The sequence below is a fragment of the Convolutriloba macropyga genome, chromosome 6 (genome assembly GCF_964194025.1).
Source record: "Convolutriloba macropyga chromosome 6, txConMacr16.3, whole genome shotgun sequence".
NCBI lineage: Eukaryota > Metazoa > Xenacoelomorpha > Acoela > Convolutidae > Convolutriloba > Convolutriloba macropyga.
In genome coordinates, this window is record NC_134473.1 from 14,294,266 (window position 1) to 14,322,145 (window position 27,880).

Sequence of the window (27,880 nt, forward strand, 5' to 3'; positions counted from 1 at the left end):
TATGTATGTATGTATGTATGTATGTATGTATGTATGTATGTATGTATGTATGTATGAATGTGTGTGTATGTATACATACATCCATATATATATAAATAGATATTCACATACACATGCATGCATACATAAACATACATAAATACATTCATACACGCATACAACAAAACACACAAACATACATACATACATACATACATACTTACATACATACATACATACATACACATATATACATATACACGTTACATATATACATTTATATACATATATACATTTACATAATACATACATAGATACATGCATATATACATACATATACATATACATATATACATATACACAATACATATACACATGCATATACATATATACATATACATAATACATACATACATACATACATACATACATAAATACATACATACATACATACATACATACATACATACATATATACATACATACATACATACATACATACATACCTACACACATACATACATATATACATACATACATATACATATATACATATATATGCATGTATGTATATATTGTGTATATGTATATATGTATGTAAATATGTAAAATAGGGGGCATTTTACTTCATTTTAAAAAATTCTAATAGTCCCACCCCGTTGTAGATGGCCACCCCGCAGAAATTTCAAATTGTCCCACCCCGTTGTTGTCGGGCCGAGAAAATCAGGCTTCCAAAAATGTCCCCCCCCCCCCTCGTTGAGGTTCTAGTCACTTTTTTATACTACTAATAAGGTTTATAGCCCCGCAACGGTGTTCAAGATTGGGGTTGAACTTCATAATACACCAGACATCATTAAGATCCGAATGTGCACAAGAAACCAAGATATCAAAGATAACCGAATCAAGCCGATAAAATTTTTGAATCAAAAAGAGAAATTGTTGGTTAATCCACTAGTTCACCCTCACCCCTAGCAACACAAACTCCAGTCTCCCTGCACCTCTGGTTTTACTAACACCAATCCCGCCACCTTTTGTTATACCACTACCAGTCAAGCTTAACCACTACAGACATCACCATCAGTAGAAACTCTTCTCCAATTATATATGTTTAATTGCTCTCGAACGAAGTTCGTAGCAACTATTGTAAGCGCGTTCTTTTTTGCAAGTTTTCCGCTTGATCGTTTCTGCGCTTTTCTTCTAGAACATTCTTTGACTTCTTATGATTTTTTTACCATGACTTGGGAATATAGGTTATCTGACCACTAAGCTGGGGGGATATAATGTGAAAAACACAACAATTGTAGTCTAACAAAGACAAAACAAAAATTTTACAAACAAAACGTTGACTTTTTCACGCTTTAGTTATTTATTTGTGAGTGATCTCTATTGTTATCAGTCCGAAGTAAACCCTCCAGGGTCGCAACATCTTAGAAGTCATTAAGGATCATAAATGATGTCTTACAAATCATAACATACGTTATTATCGTCATTTCCTAGTACGATCTTTGTATGACTACTAAGAAATCATACACGGTCCTTGTATGATCACCAAAAAGTCATATAGGAACATAGTACGAGCAGCAAGAATCATACATCTTTTTTCCATTATATACCTCTTAAATTTTATTTGGTAAGGCATCGCCTATCTGATACCTCCGCATCAATTAGTGATCCTCCGAAAGACCCTAACGTACCATATTATATGCAAAGCTGGGCACTAAATAAAAGAGTAAATTCAAATAGTTAACTTAAATTTTGATATTCTCCAAAGCTAGCTAAAACCTATAAATGCTCCGAATAAGAAACAGTTAAAAAATTTTGCTTATAACCTCAAATTCATTTTGTGAATATTCAAACTGCAAATTTATTCTTTTAGCGCTTACAAAGAATCAAATGTGGATTGAAAATCCGATAAAATAATTTAATATATCCTCTGATTACATATCACGAGAATTTTTGGCACCAGCCAATGCTTCTTGCGTCATATATGATCTTGTATGATTTCAAAGAAATTTTTTCATCTTCGATAGAATATGAAGATCATACCGTTTTTAGGCTTTGAAATTTTGTGTATGATTCCTATATGACTTCTAGGAATTCATAGGATCCCTGTATGACTACCAAGAGTCCATGCAAATCATACATGACATAGCATGATTACTAAAAATCATATATGACATAGTATGACTACGAAGAACTTTGTATGGTGAGGAATCCGGCTTGTTAATAAAATAAAATAAAATCAATTTCATCATAGCAAAAACAAGGGCCTGATAACCAAGTGGTCAGTGCTTGGTTTAGGGATTGGGAAATATATAATTCGAATCCGGGCGTCGCAAACTATTTTTGCACCCTTAAAAAGTTCGAGAGCCCTTCTTCCGACATTAGTCGGTTTATGTTTGTCTAAGATGCTGTAGCATCTGCAATTAGGCAAATATTACTTGACCCATATTTTTGGGGATAACTTTGTTTGTGCTCCCCTCTCAGTAGATTGTGCTCCACCCAGTTACGGAGCACATTTAATTACATTGTAAATCATTATCTTGAAATACGTCCCATGCATCAGATATCACAAGCGTTAAAGATATACACTATCTACGCTGGGGGCGAACAAAAACGAAAAATGTCAGTTTTTGGAACTCTATACGTGTAATGCTTGTAGGTTTGTATACCCGGGTCGAGGTTTGGTCAAATAATAATGTAAGAATTGTGGTGAATAGCGTTGAAAAAAATAATTTTCATCGCAAAACGCCCGCATCCTTTCGCAAAAAATGCGGTGAAAGCGGTAAATTTTGGTAAGATTTGCGATATATAGCGGTAAATTTATTTTTCACCGCATTCACCGGATTTCTCACAAAGAAGAATGAGCAGAACACGGATTCGAAACTTTCATCTCCTGCATGTCAATTACTTCTTATTCCACTGCGGCATCTCTCTCTTACTTTACTGCTAATTCTTGTGAATTGAAATCAGATTCAATAAACGTTATGAAAGAGAATTTCATTGAAATTTTGCAAGATTTGCGGTTTTAAGTGATGAATTTTTTATTTTCACCGCTTAAGCGGTGAAAAAAAATAATTCACCACTACCAACGGAAAGCGGTGAAAATAAAATATTAACCGCTGAAAACCGCAAATCTTGCGAAAATTCACAGCAAAAATATACAGTGATTATTAGCGGTGAATTTTCGTAAGATTTCCGATAGTTAGCGTTGAATTATTTTTTTTCACCGCATTCATCGCATTCAGCACTAAAAATTGCAATTCTTACATCTTTTCACCGCGTTCACCGCTAATCTTACATTTTAGCGTTGACACCTCGACCCGGGTAGGTTGGTGTCGTAATTCTGTGGTGCTGATACATTTAATCTGAATAACAAACATTATTGAACATTGCTGGCCAAACTTTGATAAGAAATGGAGAATAGGTGACCACATGGGCGTTCAGGAAGAATTCATACAGCAGTCTACCATTGAACTTAATTCTGTTCTATCTCTTCTACCGAATCTTCTATATGATCTCCAGTTAGAGATGAAGTGATATTACATATCATATTACTATATCAGGTTAACGGCATATAAAACAAATAGCACGTCAGCCTAGGGGGACGGGACAGTAAAGATCCAAAAATTCTGTAACAATTTGCAATTTTTTGAAATTTTGAAGATTGTACTTGTGAAGAAAAGTCATCAGTGATTCATGAAAAATACGTTAAACATTCATTTTTGAATGAAGTAAGCAAGCTTGATCTGCCATATCCCAGCAGATTTACTAACGAGTTGAGTGAATGAAATCAACGCGTTTGTAGAGAAATTGCCTTCTTTGGTTTTTGATGACGTGCATCAATTGTAATTGCCCTCAAACAAAGGTTTTAGAAATTACTTTACTTCTGTGGTTTTTCTATGTGCTTTTTTGCTTGACCGAGACTCTCGACTTTTTGTCAACAAAAATGGGACAAACTGGTAATTCCCGGAGGACACTAAGAACTGTTAGAGGCCTTGAATTTGCTGGATTCTAAGCATGCAGCTCGTGGAGACTGTTTTGCAGACATAAATTTACATAGATTATTGATTAAATGCTTTCAAGCAAAGTTTATAGTAATTACATTGGTCTTCTGTTTTTTTTCTATGCAATTGTTCACTTAGCTGATTTATCGTCGAACCCCATTGAATTTTGGTCTTCAAAAATAGGATGAACAGATTGTCCAGTGGGCGTCAAGTTCTATTGGAGCCTTTTGGCTTACTAGACTCTAAGGATGCGATTCATCGAAAGCGTTATGGAGACAAAAGTTCATGCCGTCAAGGTCGGTTTTCGGAGTGAAATCTTGCGCTTTCCTAGTTAATTTGCCCGAAATTAAGTAAAACAAGCCAACATGCAAACAATGGTTTTATTTTTAATTCACTCGACGTTGTCGGGTATTCCTTTTGCCATTTATTAAATTAATTTGTCCGAAGTTAATTGATTGTTTTTTCCCTGAAATTGATTGTTAAATGATCGAAACTTCAGATTTTTTCCGTTTGTCCCCCCCCCCCGGAGCACGTGCAATATTTTTACTTAGTGATTTGACAAGTAATGAAACGGGCTCGTTAATTGGGGTAGCATAACGTACTAAGAGGGCGCACAAACGGAAAAACCGAAACTTCAATTCTTTTGCGTTTTTTTGCTCTATTTTCTCAATTTTCTCGAAAATGTACTGCCCATTACGGTACATTTAAGGTACATTTTTAGTTGAACTATATATTCCCACTAATCGGGGGGCATAAGGGAAAGGAATCAAAACTTCATTTTTCTTCCTTTTGATCTAAAATTTAGATCTAAGATTTATATTTTAGCACCTTTTTTTCACAAATCGAACATTTAGAATAATATTGGGCTGCTGTCTTTTCAAAGATCTGTTCACATATTTTCAAGACTTTGAAGTTTAATTGGAGACGTAATTTTGATCACGTTGAAAACTCAGATGAGATCAAAAAGCAATTGCTTTTCTGGCGTAACTATTTTGAATCCAATTTTAAAGTAAAACGAGATAACGGATTTTGAATAAAACTTCAGTGACACGTTTGTGATTTTTCGTTAACATGCGGCAATTTGACATTGAGTATATCTTGTTTTCTTAATTATTGTTCTAAATTGATTAAAATTCAATCATAGTACTCTTTAGTCCAGCTTTCTGGTCGAGTTATTTATCAGATAATGGGAATTTATGGCATCGAAGCCCGAACTTGTTCTGCTTTTGTTTTTTTAAAGCGTTCCGCTTCCTAAGGATTTCAAGTTTGCCTTCTGTCATTAATAGCTGCACAAATTTTTTCAGCTTGCCATTTTTACTATCGCATTTTGCTTTTTTAATGAATTCGAATTGTAATTTTGTGATGTCTTTTTTAAGGATCTCTTCACCTTTTTATTTTTTCTTAACATTGAAAAGTCAATTTGATGCAGTTATTGTAAAAAAAAATTCTTGTATTAAGAGAAGCAAAAAGCATTCAATTTCAAACTGCTTTAAAATCAACAGAGAAAAAGCTGTTTAAACAGATTTTGAGTTTTCTGAGCAAATTTTTCTCGTGTGGCAATTTGAATTCTGTTTTCGTTTTTCACTGTGCAGCAAATTGACTCCTGTTTTCATTTTTTTCCTTTTTTCGTTTTTTTCCTTTTTCTTTCCGTACTTAGGATAACTGCGTGTTCCTATGATGCATAATTGTCGATCTTTGCGCCCTAAAAGATACAAGTTATTGTTTTGAACAGTTAGACGATATTTGTTTTCATGAAATATATGAACTTTTTAGGCGTCCTCATTGTGTTTTTTACTTAGCGTGACTATTGAGAAGTTCCAGTGGCTCTCCATTCAAGTTTATCTAAATTAGATTGCTGATTTTGATACAAATCAAAAATTTTGAACGAGTTTATAAAATTGAATAATTTTTTTTGTTTTTCCTCTTCTATCTCAGTTTTTATTTTTAAAGTTTTCTAGCCTACTTTTGTCTTTAACTCACTTTACAAAGAGAATTCTCTAGGAAGCTCTTTTATGAGTCGCAGTTTGATCATTATAAAATTTCTGCAGATCTGAATGTTTTCAGGCCTTTGGCAAGACTGGACTTCAGCATATTTTTGGCTTTTGCGTCTTTTTTCGTTGTTTAGTGGTCCTGTCACTTCGTCTCATTGTTGAAATCAGACAACTAGTTTTTGAAAAATCTTGTTTAGTTATTTTTTCGTTCGAAACTGAAAACATTAACAGCTATTACTTGACTGGTTTTCGAAAATTATTATATGTTTTATTTTTCGATTTTGCGAGTTATAGTAGTTGTTTTCTCCGTTCTGTAAAATAGTCTTAATGAAAAAAGCATTTAAATAGGTTCCATAATGCATCTGATTAACACCTATTTAATAGTTTTATTCATAGCTAACATTTTTTTTATTTTTTTATTTTTTGACTTTCGCCCACATTTAGCATTGTTTTCTACAAAATTGGCGTATGCTGTCGCATAGTAGATTTGTAAAATATTTTTGAAGTTTACGTGATGTTTGGATCTGATGTTTTCTAAAATTTATTATTCTAAAGGTGAATTATAAGAAGTTGGTTTTTAGATGTTTTGCAGTGTTTTATTCATTTTCTCAGATGTCTTGGTTTATGACTCGTTCAATAGCGGATTCGAATTTTCAGGAGTTTGTTAGTGTTGTCTTCTGTCTGTCCAGTTCTTTAAATTGAAATTCAGAACTGATTGTGCTTCCTTTCATATGATTCGTCGAAAACAATTGTTTAGCTTTGCCTTACTTTGCCGGTTTTTCGACAATTTGCATATCTCTTTTACTTCTCTAGGTTAGTTTCAATCTCTCCACTCATTCTGCTCAATGTGCTTTTATAAAATGATTGGTAAACAATGCAATCTAAAATGTATAAAATTTGTATTGAAGAAAATCACTAATCAATTTTGGAAACGGAGCGAACCTTTAAAGCCCATTTAGATGTGTGCCCGTACCTAACTCAAAAGCAAATTCAGTACTGAATCAGAATAAAATTCAGAAATTATCAGTACTGATTCAGACTCTGATTCAGGTCACATTTCGCTCTGAATTCCTCTGATTCAGAGTCTGATACAGACTCTGAATCAGACTCTGATTCAGACTCTGATTTTTGTCTGAATCAGACTCTGATTCAGACTCTGATTTTTCTCTGATTCAGACTATGATTCAGACTCTGATTTTTCTCTGATTCAGACTCTGATTCAGACTCTGATCTTCTCTGAATTAGGGAAAATTCATAACTATGTTCATGAGCCAAGCTAGGTTTTACCATTGCTTTCGCTCTCAGGTCCTTAAAATATACAAAATCATACAATACCTGTAGAAATTGAAGAAATTTATAAAATAGGTTGTCGGAAATCTCCTCAAGTCAAGTTAAAGACTGACTTTTTGAGATTTTCCAGTATGTTCTGTGTGGTTTAAACCCTCCTCCTTTTTCATTCCGGGCTGGGGACCGGCAGTGGCGGAGTTACTCAAATAAACTCTAGGAAAACTGGTATAGCAAGGTAAAAAAACCAAGCTTGAATAATTTTCCAAAACAAAATAAACAAAATAATGACAACTTTTTTTCAAATAAGCACATTCTGATCGAATCTTTTGCAGATTCAGAGTTCAGATATCCCATACAACTGGTTCTAAATCAAAAATACCGGAAAATAACACTATATCACGATACCAATAAAACCTATTTTAAAACTGAATATAGAGAAAATTGCAACTTCTTTAAATAATGACAACTTTTTTTCAAATAGGCACATTCTGACCAAATCTTTTGCAGACTCACAGTTCACATAGCCGATACAACTGGTTCTAAATCAAAAAAACCGGAAAATAGCACTATATCACAATACCAATAAAACCTATTTTAAAACTGAATATAGAGAAAATTGCAACTTCTTTAAATAATGACAACTTTTTTTCAAATAAACGCATTCAGACCAAATCTTTTGCAGATTCACAGTTCAAATAGCCCACACAACTGGTTCTAAACCAAAAATACCGGAAAAAAGCAATATTTCACAATACCAATAAAACCTATTTTTAAAAATGATTATAGAGAAAATTGCAACTTCTTTAAATAATGACAACTTTTTTTCAAATAAACTCATTCTGACCAAATTTTTTGCATATTCACAGTTCAAATAGCCCACACAATTGGTTCTAAACCAAAAATACCGGAAAAAAGCAATATTTCACAATACCAATAAAACCTATTTTTAAAAATGATTATAGAGAAAATTGCAACTTCTTTAAACAATGACAACTTCTTTTCAAATAAACGTATTCTGTCTATTTCTTTTGCAGATTCACAGTTCAGATAGTCCATACAACTGGTTCTAGATCAAAAATACCGGAAAATGGCACTATATCACAATACCAATAAAACCTATTTTAAAACTGATTATAGAGAAAATTGCAACTTCCTTAAATAATGACAACTTTTTTTCAAATAAACGTATTCTGTCGTTTTCTTTTTCAGATTCGCAGTTCACATAGCCTATACAACTAGATCTAAACCAAAAATGCCGGAAAAAGCTAAATTTCACAGTACCAATAAAACCTATTTTAAAACTGATTATAATTATAGAGAAAATTGCAACTTCTTTAAATAATGACAACTTTTTCTTCAAATAAGCGTATTCTGGCCATTTGTTTTACAGATTCACAGTTCAAATAGCCCATACAAATAGTTCTAGATCAAAAATACCGGAAAATAGCACTATATCACAATACCAATAAAACCTATTTTAAAACTGATTATAGAGAAAATTGCAACTTCTTTAAATAATGACAACTTTTTTTCAAATAAACATATTCTGTCGTTTTCTTTTGCAGATTCGCAGTTCACATAGCCTATACAACTAGTTCTAAACCAAAAATACCGGAAAAGCTAAATTTCACAGTACCAATAAAACCTATTTTAAAACTGATTATAATTATAGAGAAAATTGCAACTTCTTTTAAATAATGACAACTTTTTTTCAAATAAACGTATTCTGGCCATTTCTTTTGCAGATTCACAGTTCAGATAGTCCATACAACTGGTTCTAGATCAAAAATACCGGAAAATAGAACTATATCACAATACCAATAAAACCTATTTTAAAACTGATCATAGAGAAAATTGCAACTTCTTTAAATAATGACAACTTTTTTTCAAATAAACATATTCTGTCGTTTTCTTTTGCAGATTCGCAGTTCACATAGCCTATACAACTAGTTCTAAACCAAAAATGCCGGAAAAAGCTAAATTTCACAGTACCAATAAAACCTATTTTAAAACTGATTATAATTATAGAGAAAATTGCAACTTCTTTAAATAATGACAACTTTTTGTTCAAATAAGCGTATTCTGGCCATTTATTTTACAGATTCACAGTTCAAATAGCCCATACAAATAGTTCTAGATCAAAAATACCGGAAAATAGCACTATTGCAGATTCACAGTTCAGATAGTCCATACAACTGGTTCTAGATCAAAAATACCGGAAAATAGAACTATATCACAATACCAATAAAACCTATTTTAAAACTGATTATAGAGAAAATTGCAACTTCTTCAAATAATGACAACTTTTTTTCAAATAAACATATTCTGTCGTTTTCTTTTGCAGATTCGCAGTTCACATAGCCTATACAACTAGTTCTATACCAAAAATCCCGAAAAATTGCATTATTTCACAATACCAATAAAACCTATTTTAAAACTGATTATAGAGAAAATTGCAACTTCTTTAAATAATGACAACTTTTTTTCAAATTAACGTATTGTGCCATTTCTTTTGCAGATTCATAGTTCACATAGCCCATACAAATTGGTATCAGACAAAAAAATCCCAGAGAAAATTAATATTTCACTATACCACAACGACCTATTTTTAAAAAAGTTTATAGAGAAAAGTGCAACTCCTTCAAATAATGACAACTTTCTTCAAATGAACACAATTTGACCAATTTTTTTGCAGTATAATAGCTTAAATAGCCCATACTAGACCCAAAACCGGGTAATAGACCCGAAATCCCAGAAAAAATCAAGATTTCACTATACCACAACGACCAATTTTTAAACTGATTATCGAGAAAATAACAAACTTTTCTTCGTATAAACACATTAAGACCAAATCTTTTGCAGATTCACATTTTATTAAACTTAAAATCAGAGCAAAGATCAGGCGCAAGAAAAGTTTAAATTTGAATATAATAAATTCTTCTTTAAATAATGACAACTTTTTTTTCAAATAAACATATTCTGTCATTTTCTTTTGCAGATTCGCAGTTCACATAGCCTATACAACTAGTTCTAAACCAAAAATGCCGGAAAAGCTAAATTTCACAGTACCAATAAAACCTATTTTAAAACTGATTATAATTATAGAGAAAATTGCAACTTCTTTAAATAATGACAACTTTTTTTCAAATAAACGTATTCTGGCCATTTCTTTTGCAGATTCACAGTTCAGATAGTCCATACAACTGGTTCTAGATCAAAAATACCGGAAAATAGAACTATATCACAATACCAATAAAACCTATTTTAAAACTGATCATAGAGAAAATTGCAACTTCTTTAAATAATGACAACTTTTTTTCAAATAAACATATTCTGTCGTTTTCTTTTGCAGATTCGCAGTTCACATAGCCTATACAACTAGTTCTAAACCAAAAATGCCGGAAAAAGCTAAATTTCACAGTACCAATAAAACCTATTTTAAAACTGATTATAATTATAGAGAAAATTGCAACTTCTTTAAATAATGACAACTTTTTTTCAAATAAACGTATTCTGGCCATTTCTTTTGCTGATTCACAGTTCAGATAGTCCATGCAACTGGTTCTAGATCAAAAATACCGGAAAATAGAACTATATCACAATACCAATAAAACCTATTTTAAAACTGATAGAGAAAATTGCAACTTCTTTAAATAATGACAACTTTTTTTCAAATAAACATATTCTGTCGTTTTCTTTTGCAGATTCGCAGTTCACATAGCCTATGCAACTAGTTCTAAACCAAAAATGCCGGAAAAAGCTAAATTTCACAGTACCAATAAAACCTATTTTAAAACTGATTATAATTATAGAGAAAATTGCAACTTCTTTAAACAATGACAACTTTTTCTTCAAATAAGCGTATTCTGGCCATTTATTTTACAGATTCACAGTTCAAATAGCCCATACAAATAGTTCTAGATCAAAAATACCGGAAAATAGCACTATATCACAATACCAATAAAACCTATTTTAAAACTGATTATAGAGAAAATTGCAACTTCTTTAAATAATGACAACTCTTTTTCAAATAAACGTATTCTGGCCATTTCTTTTGCAGATTCACAGTTCAGATAGTCCATACAACTGGTTCTAGATCAAAAATACCGGAAAATAGAACTATATCACAATACCAATAAAACCTATTTTAAAACTGATTATAGAGAAAATTGCAACTTCTTCAAATAATGACAACTTTTTTTCAAATAAACATATTCTGTCGTTTTCTTTTGCAGATTCGCAGTTCACATAGCCTATACAACTAGTTCTATACCAAAAATCCCGAAAAATTGCATTATTTCACAATACCAATAAAACCTATTTTAAAACTGATTATAGAGAAAATTGCAACTTCTTTAAATAATGACAACTTTTTTTCAAATTAACGTATTGTGCCATTTCTTTTGCAGATTCATAGTTCACATAGCCCATACAAATTGGTATCAGACAAAAAAATCCCAGAGAAAATTAATATTTCACTATACCACAACGACCTATTTTTAAAAAAGTTTATAGAGAAAAGTGCAACTCCTTCAAATAATGACAACTTTCTTCAAATGAACACATTTTGACCAATTTTTTTGCAGTATAATAGCTTAAATAGCCCATACTAGACCCAAAACCGGGTAATAGACCCGAAATCCCAGAAAAAATCAAGATTTCACTATACCACAACGACCAATTTTTAAACTGATTATCGAGAAAATAACAAACTTTTCTTCGTATAAACACATTAAGACCAAATCTTTTGCAGATTCACATTTTATTAAACTTAAAATCAGAGAAAAGATCAGGCGAAAGTAAAGTTTAAATTTGAATATTAAGATTGTAATCTACAACGGCTTTACATACTTATCAGCGAACACATTTTTTGTAAAATTTATGTCCTTTTTTGGTTTTTTCGTTTGTTTAATGTCCTCCAACGACGCCTCAAAAGCAGGCGCCACACAAAGTCCCCAATTAACTTCTTTAATTCAAACTTGGCTGGTCCGAACGTTTTTTTTTCGTTTGGCTCAAAATTGCGGAATTTGAAAGAGATTGGATGGTGATATGGATTCTCTTTGCCACTCTTTTTTTGTCCGTACAGGTTGACGATTTTTATGCTGAAACAGATCCTATATTGACAAAACTCTCATTCAGATAAATCCTGTTTCTAAGATTCACAATTCACATAGCCCAAACAACTGATTCTACACCAAAAAAAGCGGAAAATAGCATTATTACACAATACCAATAAACCTATTTTAAAAATGACTATAGAGATAATTACAACTTCCTTACATAATTACAACTTCTTTCAAATAAACGTATACACACCAAATCTTTTACTAACTCAGACTCCTCAAGGCCCATGCAGTTGCTACTTCACCAAAAATCTCAGAAAAAAGAAAAGCAATACTTCACATAACAATAAAACCTGTTTTAAAACTGATTATAGAGAAAATTGCGACTTCTTTAAATAATGACAACTTTTTTTTAAAATAAACACATTCTGACCAAATCTTTTGCAGATTCACAGTTCAAATAGCCCACAAAACTGGTTCTAAACCAAAAATACCGGAAAAAAGTAATATTTCACAATACCAATAAAACCTATTTTCAAAAATGATTATAGAGAAAATGCAACTTCTTTAAATAATGACAACTTTTTTTCAAATAAGCGTATTCTGGCAATTTATTTTACAGATTTACATTTCACATAGCCCATACAACTAGTTCTAAACCAAAAAAGCCGGAAAAAAGCAAAATTTCACAGTACCAATAAAACCTATTTTAAAACTGAATATAGAGAAAATTGCAACTTCTTTATATAATGTTAACTTTTTTTCAAAAAAACACATTCTGACCAAATCTTTTGCAGATTCACAGTTCAAATAGCCCACACAACTGGTTCTAAACCAAAAATACCGGAAAAAAGTAATATTTCACAATACCAATAAAACCTATTTTCAAAAATGATTATAGAGAAAATGCAACTTCTTTAAATAATGACAACTTTTTTTCAAATAAGCGTATTCTGGCAATTTATTTTACAGATTTACATTTCACATAGCCCATACAACTAGTTCTAAACCAAAAAAGCCGGAAAAAAGCAAAATTTCACAGTACCAATAAAACCTATTTTAAAACTGAATATAGAGAAAATTGCAACTTCTTTATATAATGTTAACTTTTTTTCAAAAAAACACATTCTGACCAAATCTTTTGCAGATTCACAGTTCAAATAGCCCACACAACTGGTTCTAAACCAAAAATACCGGAAAATAGCACTATATCACAATACCAATAAAACCTATACTTTAAAACTGATTATAATTATAGAGAAAATCGCAACTTCCTTATATAATGTTAACTTTTTTCAAATAAACACATTCTGACCAAATCTTTTGCAGATTCACAATTCAAATAGCCCACACAACTGGTTCTAAACCAAAAATACCGGAAAAAAGCAATATTTCACAATACCAATAAAACCTATTTTTAAAATTGATTATAGAGAAAATTGCAACTTCTTTAAATAATGACAACTTTTTTTCAAATAAACTCATTCTGACCAAATCATTTGCAGATTCACAGTTCAAATAGCCTACACAACTGGTTCTAAACCAAAAATGCCGGAGAAAAGCATTATTTCACAATACCAATAAAACCTATTTTAGAACTGATTATAGAGAAAATTGCAACTTCCTTATATAATGTTAACTTTTTTTCAAATAAACACATTCTGACCAAATCTTTTGCAGATTCCAATTCAAATAGCCCACACAACTGGTTCTAAACCAAAAATACCGGAAAAAAGCAATATTTCACAATACCAATAAAACCTATTTTTAAAATTGATTATAGAGAAAATTGCAACTTTTTTAAATAATTACAATTTTTTTTCAAATAAACACATTCTGACCGAATTTTTTGCAGGTTCACAGTTCTTATACTCCATTCAGTTGCATCTGTACCAAAAATCCCGGAAAATAGCAATAATTCTCAATACCAATAAAACCTATTTTAAAACTGATTATAGAGAAAATTATAACTTGCTTACATAATGACAACTTTATTTCAAATAAACACATTCTGACCAAATCTTTTGCAGATTCACAGTGCACATAGTCCATACAACTAATTCTAAATCAAAAACACCGGAAAATAGCACTATATCACAATACCAATAGAACCTATTTTAAAACTGATTATAATTATAGAGAAAATTGCAACTCTTTAAATAATGACAACTTTTCTTCAAATAGGCACATTCTGACCAAATCTTTTGCAGATTCGCAGTTCACATAGCCTATACAACTAGTTCTAAACCAAAAATGCCGGAAAAAGCTAAATTTCACAGTACCAATAAAACCTATTTTAAAACTGATTATAATTATGGAGAAAATTGCAACTTCTTTAAAAAATGACAACTTTTTTTCAAATAGGCACATTCTGACCAAATCTTTTGCAGACTCACAGTTGACATATCCCATACAACTGGTTCTAAATCAAAAATACCGGAAAATAGCACTATATCACAATACCAATAAAACCTATTTTAAAACTGAATATAGAGAAAATTGCAACTTCTTTAAATAATGACAACTTTTTTTCAGATAAACGCATTCAGAACATTTCTTTTGCAGATTCACAGTTCACATAGTCCATTCAGTTGCTTCTATGACAAAAATTCCGGAAAATTGCATTATTTCACAATACCAATAAAACCGATTTTAAAACTGATTATAATTATAGAGAAAATTGCAACTCTTTAAATAATGACCACTTTTCTTCAAATAGGCACATTCTGACCAAATCTTTTGCAGATTCGCAGTTCACATAGCCTATACAACTAGTTCTAAACCAAAAATGCCGGAAAAAGCTAAATTTCACAGTACCAATAAAACCTATTTTAAAACTGATTATATTTATAGAGAAAATTGCAACTTCTTTAAATAATGACAACTTGTTTTTAAATAAACAAATTCTGACGATTTCTTTTGAAGTATCAGAGTTCACATAGTCCATTCAGTTGCTTCTATAACAAAAAACCCGGAAAATTGCATTATTTCACAATACCAATCAAACCTATTTTTAAAAAGGATTATAGAGAAAATGCACTTTCTTTAAATAATGACAACTTTTTTTCAAATAAACGCATTCTCGACATTTCTTTTGCAGATTCACAGTTCAGATAGTCCATACAACTGGTTCTAGATCAAAAATACCGGAAAATAGAACTATATCACAGTACCAATAAAACCAATTTTAAAACTGATTATAATTATGGAGAAAATTGCAACTTCCTTATAATGTTAACTTTTTTTTCAAATAAACACATTCTGACCAAATCTTTTGCAGATTCACAGTTTAAATAGCCCATACAAACTAGTTCTAAACCAAAAAAGTCGGAAAAAAGCAAAATTTCACAGTACCAATAAAACCTATTTTAAAACTGATTATAATTATAGAGAAAATTGCAACTTCCTTATATAATGTTAACTTTTTTTTCAAATAAACACATTCTGACCAAATCTTTTGCAGATTCACAGTTCAAATAGCCCACACAACTGGTTCTAAACCAAAAATACCGGAAAAAAGCAAATTTTCACAGTACCAATAAAACCTATTTTAAAACTGATTATAATTATAGAGAAAATTGCAACTTCCTTATATAATGTGAACTTTTTTTCAAATAAACACATTCTGACCAAATCTTTTGCAGATTCGCAGTTCAAATAGCCCACAAAACTAGTTCTAAACCAAAAATACCGGAAAATAGCACTATATCACAATAAAACCTACTTTAAAACTGATTATAATTATAGAGAAAATTGCAACTTCTTTAAATAATGACAACTTTTTCTTCAATTAAGCTCATTCTGCCCATATATTTTACAGACTCACAGTTCACATAGCCTATCCAACTAGTTCTAAACCAAAAATGCCGGAAAAAAGCATTATTTCACAATACCAATAAAACCTATTTTAAAACTGATTATAGAGAAAAAAGCAACTTCTTTAAATAATGACAACTTTTTTACAAATTAACGCACTCGGACCAATTCTTTTGCAGATTCACAGTTCACATAGTCCATTTAGTTGATTCTATACCAAAATTCCCGGAAAATTGCATTATTTCACAATTCCAATAAAACCTATTTTAAAACTGATTATAGAGAAAATTGCATCTTCTTTAAATAATGACAACTTTTTTCAAAGAAACGTATTCTGGTCATTTCTTTTGCAGATTCACAGTTCACATAGGCCATACAACTAGTTCTAAACCAAAAAAGCCGGAAAATAGCACTATATCACAATACCGATAGAACCTATTTTAAAACTAATTATAGAGAAAATTGCAACTTCTTTAAATAATGACAACTTTTTTCAAATAAACGTATTCTGGCCATTTCTTTTGCAGATTCACAGTTCACATAGGCCATACAACTAGTTCTAAACCAAAAATGTCGGAAAAACGCAATATTTCACAATACCAATAAAACCTATTTTAAAACTGATTATAGAGAAAATTGCAACTTCTTCAAATAATGACAACTTTTTTTCAAATAAACGTATTCTGTCCATTTCTTTTACAGATTCACAGTTCAAATAGTCCATTCAGTTGCTTCTATAACAAAAATCTCGGAAAATTGCATTATTTCACAATACCAATAAAACCTATTTTAAAACTGATTATAGAGAAAATTGCATCTTCTTTAAATAATGACAACTTTTTTTCAAATAAACGTATTCTGGTCATTTAGTTTACAGATTCACAGTTCACATAGTCCATACAACTGGTTCTAAATCAAAAATACCGGAGAACAGCAAAATTTCACAATACCAGTAAAACCTAGTTAAACTGATTATATAGAAAATGGCAACTTCTTTAAATAATGACAACTTTCTAACCATTTCCATCCTTTTAAACGCATTCTAACCTAACTTTTTGCAGATTCACAGTACATAGACTCAAAAACTGATCTTAGACCAAAAATACCGGAAAAAGCAATATAACACTAAACCACCACGACCTATTTTAAAACTGATTGATTACAGAGAAAATTGCAACTTCTTTACATAATGTCAAATTTTTCAAATGAACACATTCTGACCAAATCTTTTGAAGATTCACAGTACTCAAGCCCATCTAAAAAATGCAATATTTCACTATACCTCTACGACCTATTATAAAACCCAATCTTTCACTAAAAAATTTAAATTACATTCAGCAACAAGATACAAAATGAAACGAAGAGTAGCAAAACAGAAAAATGTCAAGATTGTTAAGAATGTTCGAAAACAGAACAAAGTTTCATGACAAGAGACTCCGCGTTTCTCATGTTGGGCAGTCGTACTCGAAAAACTTTCCGCAACGTCTCTAAATTGGCAAAAACTTCTTCAGTTGTTGACCTGACACGAAATAGATAGCCTTTAACAGTGCCTAACTCTTCAATAATTTGGTACTTCTGAATAACCGCTTTTAATTTTTCCATGATAGGGCTCACCAGGTATCGACACAAAATACATTATTTGACCAAAGGCTTTCTCAGAGTTCAAAGAAAACGCAACAAAACTGTTGCAATCTCCTGACATTGGTGCGCGCGAAAAACTAGGAGAATCGAAATAAACGTTTCCGAAATATTGCCTATTGAAGAAGGAAGCATTAGGATAACAAGCTCTCCCCTCAAGCAATGAATCCGTTTCTCTCATTGCATGATCCAGATGTTCTCTTTCCAAAACTTCAGTGCCTAACAATTGATTCCATAAATCAGAAATTTGTTCGTTTTCAATACTTAAGTCATGGAAACGCTGTAACTGCAAAAACCTGCGACAAATGACTTCGAGTTCATGATGAGAGCCGGTGAATACTTGACTCAGAATTCTATTTGCAGACTCAAAGCTCATTGCAGAGCAAGTGAACAGCGGTCCGAATCGCCTCACTTGATCAGCTAAATGACGAAGTAAATGCATATTGATTGTTTCAATTCTTGCATTTCCGCCGAAAGTGTCAACAAAGTTTTCGCAGAACTATTTGAGCAAGCTTTCAGCCATTTTTACATTGCCTGAAGAACTGTTTTCCATTAGAAGTGGCAGACTATACACGAGAATGGACATCTGTTCGTATAAAGAATTCTCAATGGTTTCAAAAAAACAATTGGACCTACATAGAAAAGCCAATTGAAAACTTCGTTGGCTTTGAACTGAGGTAACTCATCCAGACACCGAATTTTTCTGGAGAAGGCAATCATTTCACGTGGGCATGCCAGGTTTTGAACTCGTTCGTCTATTTTTTGCTTAACACCAAAACTCATGCTCTTCGCAATCAATTTTAAAAAATCAGGAAAAACACCCAACAAAATGCAGTGCATGTAATCGATTGGAGCAGCTAATGGCAAACCATTTATAATTGACGAAAATGAACTACGCCCTTTTATACCATCAACATTTCTGAAAAGACCGGAACGGCCATATTCAGCAATTTCAACGTACTTGTCGTTAGTTTCCCGAATTTCAGCCTGTTGATTATGTGGATAATAGGAGTGGGTTTGACCAATCGTAGTACCTTCAGCGAAACAGTAATGGCAACCAAAGTAACCGTTGAATTGAAACATATTAAGAATGTGGGGTTTTGCTACTAAGTCTGACACAAGCAGGACTGTTTTAAGTTTGGCAGTGATTTCCAAATTGTCCGAGTCAAGAACCTCAATATCTGACACCAATTCAGCACGAAGATGCGGCACAATATCAACCCAGTTCGGCGTTTCCTCTCGTACATAAAGCGCAGCTAAAATAATATTGTTTCTACTCATCCGTAGTTTTGGAGGCAGGTCAGCTATTTGTAACCAGACGGGCCATAGCTCTTTCTTAAACGTAGACTTTTTAATGCTAACTCCATCCGTTGACAGTATGAGACTCAGACGTATTGACTTATTTTCATCCATTTCCGCAATGGGGGCTATTGATTCGTTCAGGTCATTTTCCTTATATTCTTTACGAAATGTCGAACAATTCAAAATGTGAGTCAAATTCCGGCCAACGATTTGAGAAATTTGGTTGCGAAAATTTATTACACAGAAAGCATAAGATTCCGCTTTTTTCTTTGTTCTTACGGCCGATTCAAAGTTCTCCTTTACTTTCCGCACAAACGCGTGACTAGAGGGGAGGCAGTTATCCTGAGGTAGCAAAGCTTTAATCGAAGAATGCAACAGAACAGACCCTTCATCAGTTAGATGCAGCTTGGAGCAAAACAGCTCAATCAGAGAGCGGGACCTTATAAGGCTTCCAGTGTAAATTTTTGTGTCAAAGCAATCAATTTCGAAACTGCTCCATTTTCTAAACCTCATAACAATCCTGTTTGACCTAAGCAAACAAGAAATTTTAATAATGTTGTGCTTATTGCACTGAGTTTAATTGTTGACATGGACACGAATTATTAGCTCTTATGAATGAATGTCAGGAACTAGACAGGAACTAGAATGTCAGGAATTTTTTGTGAAAATTTGGAAGTGTAAAATACTTTGTTGTTTTTTGGGTAGGAATTTTCTCAGGTTTTTTACGGCTATCTGTCGTTAAATACTGTATTATAAGTCTAATATCCGAAGAATCAAAGTTAAGAAAAAAAAATGAGTTTTGTGGAATTGTGTGACGACGATTTTTTCCCCGTTTTTTACGATTCGTATTCAACTTTTGACTATAGAATTTTGCCAAAATTTTTATGAATAGATTTACTTATATAGTCGAAAAGGTTTACCTTTTGTGAAAAATATTCATATAAAAAATGTTTGAAAAATTGAAAAATTCTTTTTTGCAATTGCAAATTTTTTAAATAATGACAACTTTTATTCTCATATGTGTTTTTTGCCTTTTTTGCAGATTAAGTACGAAGCGGCCATACGATTTAGTTTACATAAAAATCAAGAAACTCAAATAATTTACATTGACAGACTTTTTATATAAGACTTTTTATTTAAGTGATCACAGAAAAAGTCGAAAATTATTTTTCCAAAATGACAGTTTCTTCTCTCAAAGAAACACATTCAGACCAAAATTTTTGAAGATTCTTGTTTAGCATAGAGTATCTATTTGCAATAGAGAACCAGGTGCTCAGATATGCATCAGATGTTGTAAAATGATCAGAATCATAGTTAACTTTTATATTCTAAAAAGTGCAAAAAAACTCAAGATGCCTACTTTTATCACTGCTATTGTTGCAAAGACCTATTTCGGAGCCAGTTTTTTGACCAATTTTGTTTGTTTTGCTGCTTTAAAAAACTTCTGATTTTTGTTCTGAATCAGAGATGATTCAGAAATTGTTATTCTGATTTTGCTCTGATTCAGAGATTTTCAGAGAAAGTTGATTCTGAATTTTTCTCTGAATCAGAGAAATTCAGAAATCGTTCTGAATTATCTCTGATTCAGTACTGAAAACCTAAATTTCGCTGAATTTGTTCTGATTCAGGACTGATGATCTCTGAAGGTTAGGTACTGTTGCTACTTGATCATTGTTCTTATAAATTTCAGCTATCATCTCTAATGTTTATTGGTATTTATAGTAGCCCCCTCATTAGGAAGCAGGACGATGTCTAACAGCGAATTGAAATCAAAACAGTTTGCATTTAGGAATATTTTCGTACTTCAATCAATTTTTTCTAGTTTTTCCGTTCTTTTAATCCTAAATGGGTTTATGGAAAGCAATGTCGGCTACTTTCTGTCAATCTGACGGGTATTTTTTACTACTCAACGGAGTTTAAAACCCATTCAGCTAATTAAAACCAATATGGTCTGAAAGCGAAATTAGATTAAATGGGATTAAACCAATGATGTGTGGGCACTAAGACTTTATACAGTAATAATTCCCGTGTTAAGTTATCGAATTTTTTAGGTTTTATTGCTAACTGCTATTAGCTTCATGCTGTTACTACTTGACTTTGGAGGCAGAGTTCCCGAAGTTGATATAATCCTATGAGTCTATAGATCAAATTAGATCACTTTTTAACATAGCAAATTAATGGGCTGTTGACCATTTTCCTTTATAATTTTAATTGCTCTCAAACGAAGTTTTTAGCAATTATATTAGTCCTGTCGGTCTTTTTTGCTATTTGTTGCTGGACCGATTTTGCGTTTGACCTTTTTGACTTTTCGTCCTCAAAAACGGGATAAACAGCTAACGCCCAGCGAGCATTAAGTGCTCTTAGAGCCTTTCATGCCTATTTCAGCTCAAACTGTTTCGGAGACTTATAACTATGGTGTGAAGGGCGGTTCTTAGAGGTTGGTTGAATACCCCTCCACTATCCCCCCGCGCGCTGGTACCCCACCCCACTGTAACTCCTCCTCTCCACCATCAGCCTTTGGTTCAACCCCTCCCCTCCTCCGTTTCTAGCTACTGACGAACAACCGCTCGCTAAAAACACCCAAATTTATACTGTTTTGCAGTTTTTTTTTAGGTTTTTTGAGAAATTTTTGATTGTTTTAGCCCTAGGTGTTAATGAACCTCCTCAAGGATTTAAAAATAGGCTACTGCGTAGTTTCTAGTGGTAATGGAATGGTTTCAAAATTGTTTTGTTGACAAAATGTGCAAATTTTTCTTAAATTTTTTGACATTTATTGTTCCTATTCAGGTTTTTTTCCAGGGTCCAGAAAACATCCTAAGGGCACTGATAATATGCTGTTGACAAATTGTTATTGGCCATAGAAGTTTTTCAACTTTTGAATGTAACAATTTTTATAATTTTTTTTATGAAACTTGTTTTTATAGTCATTACTCAGGTTTTTTGAGCCTCAAGGTTTGAAAAACCTCCGTTAGGGAATGATAATAAGTTATTGGAAAATTTTTGTTGATCATGGAATAAATTTTAACTTCTTAATATAACAAGTTTTAGTAATTTGTAAGTTTTTTTAAAAATTTTTTGTCACTTTTTTTTAAGTTTCTATAGTCTCAAGAAACACCGAACTTCCTTTAGGGTTCGATAATATGGTACTGCATAGTTTATAGATGTAATGGAATGTTTTTCAAATTTTTAATATCAAGAAATAAAACAACTTCTTAAAATCGTTGAAATTTTCTCAAGTTTCTGAGTTTTTTCCGGCACTAGGGGCCCTGGAAACTCCTCCAATGTTTGATAATAAACTGCTGCATCGTTTTTGGAAATAAGGGGATGGTGATCATGTCTCCAGTTTTATGTCTACAGTTTTAGTAATTTTTGGAAAAAAAATTTAAACATTTTTCAAATTTTTGGAAAATTTTTATCATGTTCCAAGTGTATGGATCTTTATGAGCCAGTGAAATTTTTTCAGCTTTGAAACAAGGATACTGGACAGTCTCTTGAGACAATGCAGTTGTTCTTAAAATACTTTCATCTTATATTTTAGCAAAATTTTTATAAAAATTTTCAATTGTTTTCAATTTTTTTGTCCTTTTCTGAGTTCAACGACCATTACTGGCGAACGAATCTTTTTAAGTCCTGGAGATGGGTTTGTTGAAAAAAGTTTTGAGACATTGTTTTGAACTTTTCTTACTGGGAAGTTGAAAAGTTTTTTTTAATTTAGCTATTTTCAGTTCTTTCCACTTGATTTATTTACTAACAAGGCTAGGAAGCTAGAAGTTGCAGAGTTGAATCCTATCATTGAAAATATACCTACCTCCTTTTTTCTCCCTGTCGGTTAAGGTGTCTTTCCTTCTCTTTCTCGTTCATTTTCATCTCTCTCTCTCTCTCTTTCTTTGTTGATGCCGAACTTCAGCTGCTGTTATGTGGCGTTATGTGTTAGGTGTTAACAATGAGTTATAGTAGAAATGTGTTTTATTTCACACGACTCAACAGGAACTTTTTAGCAAATCATTTTAACTGCTCTCAAATGCAATTTGTAGCAAATATATTACACCTGTTTGTCTCTTTTATGCAATTTTTCGCTTGGCCATTTTTTCGTCTGACCCATTTGACTTTCATCTTCAGAAACGGGATAAAGAGGTATTGACGAGCGAGCTTCAAGTTCTCTTAGAGCCGTTGAGCCCACTAGCGTGCACGTATGCGATTAACAGAAACTGTTTTGGAGCCTAATACTTATGGTGTAAAGGGCGGTTCTTAGAAATTGATCCCACCCACCCAACGCCCCACATCATTCCCACAATCCACTTTTGCACCCCAGCTGCGGTGCACCCCCGCTGCGCTCACCTTACGCCCTTCAATTAAGCTAAAGCTAGGCTCACCAAACCGTGGCTAGCTACTGACGAAGCCAACCGCTCGCCGGTCGTTTGAGAGCAATCCGCCCGACTTTAGGCGGGTATGTTTTCTCTGTTTGAATCCCAACATCGTTCAGTAGCTTCAATAGCGGCTTTTTTCCTGGTGATTTGTTGTTTACGTTCAGTTCTCAAACCAATAGACATCTTTTAATACTTGCAAACTAAAGTCTTTTAATACTCGCCAACTATATTAGTCTTTCCGGTCTGTTGTATGCAACTTTTCTTCAAAGTGACCTGTTGCTCGATAATTTTGTCGTCTTACCAGAAAATTTTTGGGACTTTCAATTTCGAGAAATAAGGTAAACAGATAAAACACGAAGACAGTTATCAAACACGAAAGAATTAGGTTGCTTTGCAGTTCTGTTGGAGCCTTTCTAGTATCTAATTAGGCCATTCATCGAATCTGTTAAGGAGACATAAATTCATTCAAGCAGGGTCGTTCTTAGAGCTCAATTCTAAGAACGACTCTTCTTGAATGAAGTTCAACCTCTCCCCCTTTCTTCTACCACCGTTTCTTACCACGCAACCCCACTCTCTCTCTTCGAAGTACTCTTATGCATATGCACGAAGAGTTCTATTTTGATCACGTAAATGTTGGCAACACCTCACTAGTCAATATTGTCAAGTGGATTATCAGGTGCCGCATTTATTATTTTAATAGCTATTAAAATTAAATCCCTAAAGCTTTAATTTGAAAATATTTGCTTCGTGTTGCCTAAATTTTCTTTAATATAATCAAGCATTTGTCTAAGGATCAGCTCTAATAAATTTGAGGCTCCAACAAAACTCACAATTGGCTGCCCCAGTGTTCTCAGAATTTTTATCGAGTAAGATCTGACAAATTTCTGACAAAAGCATCTTGCTAATAGCCTGTAAGGGGATGCATCTTCTTATCAGATCTGATAAGACGTTTCTCAGATCTTATACGATGAAAATTACTCTTATAAGTTCTTACACGATAAAAATTCCTCTCATAAGTTCTTACACGATAAAAATTCCGTCTTATCAGATCTTACACGATAAAAATTCAATCTTATCAGATCTTACTCGATAAAAATTTCCTCTTATTAGATCTTAAAGATAAAGATTTGGAAAGCTATGACTCTTGAAGCATGGCATGTTCTTCATATTCAAGACGATTCATAGTTGCTTTCAAGCAGTAGCCGAAAAACTACAGCATGCAACACTTAAGTGTCAGAGCAACATAGAAAAAAGTATCTTATATTGTCTTTTAAGACTCATAAGATATTGTAAAAATGGTTATTCCAATGGCAGGGGCTTTCTATGAAGCGCCGATTATCAAACTAGGCTAAAAAATTTTCTTCAAAGACCAAGACTATCTAGGACTGCTAAGTTTAGCCATAGTACCCAGTTAATACTCACAATGAAACTGCCGCCAAAACAGAATCAATAGTCATTTTTTTTGTTTCATAATTGGTTAGTTGTTCAATTTTTTTTTACTTTCATTGGAATTTGACTACGTTATACGGTTATATGGTTATATTGAAATTATTAAAACATGTCTTTTAAGATCGTAAACGATAAAAATTCCGTTTTATCAGATCTTATAGGATAAAATTTAAATCTTATCAGATCTTACACGATAAAAATTCTGCCATACGTGAACTTTTATCGTGTGAGATCTGATAAGATACTTATCAGATCCTATGAGATAACAATTCAGCGAAATTGAATTTTATCTTATAAGATCTGATAGGTATCTGATCAGCTCTTACACGATTAAAGATCACGTAGAGCAGAATTTTTATCGTGTAGGACCAGATAAGATCTTACACGATATATATTTTTGATCAGCATTTATCAGATCTTACCCGGCAAAAATTCCAGAATTATTGGGGTGCGTTTACCAATATTTGTGAGAAAAAAAAACCATTGGAAGGCAGATAAAAATCCTTCAAAAACAACAACGTTTTCGATCAGTGTTTTTAGTTTCACAAAGTATTTGTTACAACCTTAAACAGTATATTTTCCTGACTGACTTGATTTGGAAAAAGACAAAACGTGAAAGAAATTTTGTAATCTCACCACGAAAAAAATCTAAAAAATGGTTTTAAAACACTTTTTGTTTCAATCGTTGAGAATCTTTTAAGCACGTTTTTTGTGGAATTTTTCCCTGGATTTCAGAACACATCTAATGTAACCAAAATGTAAACAATGCGCAAAAGGTTAGAAATACAAAAATCTTTGAAAACTGCAGTCATCAGTTTTTTAGAAAAAAACAAAAAAACTTTAAACATTATCTTCAAGGTTTGACTGAGGTTTTCTAGAAATTTTCATTGATACTCCTTTCGTATCTCTGCAATTGATATTCATCAACCAAAACGACTCATTTAAAAAAAACAAGTTAGGCTAGCATAGAGTTCCTATCACCTAAACGAATTTGGAGAGTTGGAACAATTGTAAACCTGGATATTTGCTTCTCGACTCTCCGAAATGATCAATAATTTTCAGTTAGACTGATTTACCAAAACGTTTTTAGTCAAGTTTGCAAGTTTTTTTACGAATCAATTCTAGTGAGGTATCTTTTAATCATTATTTAGTGTCGATTAAGTCTGGATGAAGTGACCCCACATTGGATACGAACAAAAGCCAGATTGCGTGAGCTCTATTTTGGACTTACGGCAATACGAAAGAGCATGTACAAGAAACTCAGATCTTTCATGATACAAATTGGGCAGCGCCCCGAAATAGGCTTGGCATCTCTTTCCTTTCGAAGATCACGGTTAGAAGAGGTACTGCAAAGAAAACAATGTGTGATTTGCAGTGAACAACGCTGAAAATGAATCTTCGAAGCGCCTGCATCGTCTTAGAGGTCGCACGGGCATCTCGGTGATTTACTTCAAAGTATTCCCTTTCTGAACTATTTTGAAATATGCCTCCTTTAAGAGATGCGGTTTGTTAATTAATTTGAGCTATACGGTTTCAGAAATATTTTTGCTTCTGCGTAATTGCAACGGAGCAGCACTAGTTCTGTGGCGATCACATCATAACACAGGGTCCACTCAAGCATGCCCTTGGTTTGCAATAGTCTTTGTTTGTTCAAAATTTATTGGGTTCTAATTGTCTCGGTCTAAAAAATAAAAAATGTAAATTCTCAACCGTTCATCGTGTATGGTCAAACTTTGTGCACTCATTTTATTCAATGATTCAGAAAACAGATTCAGAAACACAAGTTCAGATAACTTTGATCTCTTTTGCGGCTATTTGTTTTGATTTTTTAAAAAATTTTTTGTTTATTTGGTTATTAACTATGGCACTTTTAGCCAATAAAATTGCCTGATTAAAGTATAAGTTTCTCCAGCTCTTTTATTTTTACCATCAACTCTCAACTCTTTCATTTTGTTTCTTTACCATGATATTATACTCTTAGATCATTAATCAAGAAAGCAAACCTAAGGGAAATTTATTTCTTCTCCATTGAATTGTTACCAATTCATTGAATTGTTACCAATTATGTTTTGATCATTAATTGCTCTCCTACCAAGTTTGCCGCAAATATAGTGGTCCTGTTATCTTTTAACATTTCTTCCGAAAATAGATTAAAGAAACTGGATAAACAGGTAAAGCCCCACTCCTCCCCGTCCGCCCTCCTCCACCTAGCGATTTGATCCCGGTCTCCATCTCGTCCATCCCAACTCTAGCCCCCCCCCCCCCAAGCGCATAACCTCCCCCTCTCTTCCTCCAACCCCTCTCTCAACACCCCCACCTACCTCTAATGCTAGCATACCGAAACCCCAGCTGGCTACTACCAAAGGCAACCACTTGCCAGCCGTTTGAGAGCAATTTGCATAACATTAGTTGGTTTTGTCTCCAAGTTTTGTTTCCTCTGATCGATTAATTCATAGTCTGAGCTTGAATCTTCTGGTTGAATAATATTTTTGAATGTCGTTCATCAGTGGGTCTGCATAACATGTGGTTATATAAATCTCTACAATTCAACAAATTGAGGCAAAAAATTCTTATTTGTAGAGTCCTGTTATACGTGCTTTTACCGCATGAGTTGTGTCTGAATTTTTTATATAAGTAATTTCACAAAAATCATTTCACATAACATTTCCCTTATTCAAAGACACCAAAATACGTTCAATAAAAACTAAAGAGGTGTTTTTGTGGAAGTAGTGGGTAAATTATCTGCTTCAGTATTTGTATTAACAAAAATAAAATTGAAAGAGCACATGATATAGATCCAGCTAAACAAGCCGAATGAAATATTAAAATAGTCTGCAACAAAACGAAAAAATTGGGAAAAGTTAGTAATAAAAATATTCAAAGGAGAACAATATTGAAGAAGAACAACGTACAACGAACAACCAAACAATAATTACTAATAGAGTAAATTTGTACATTTTGTTCTCTGTTCAGATCTGCTG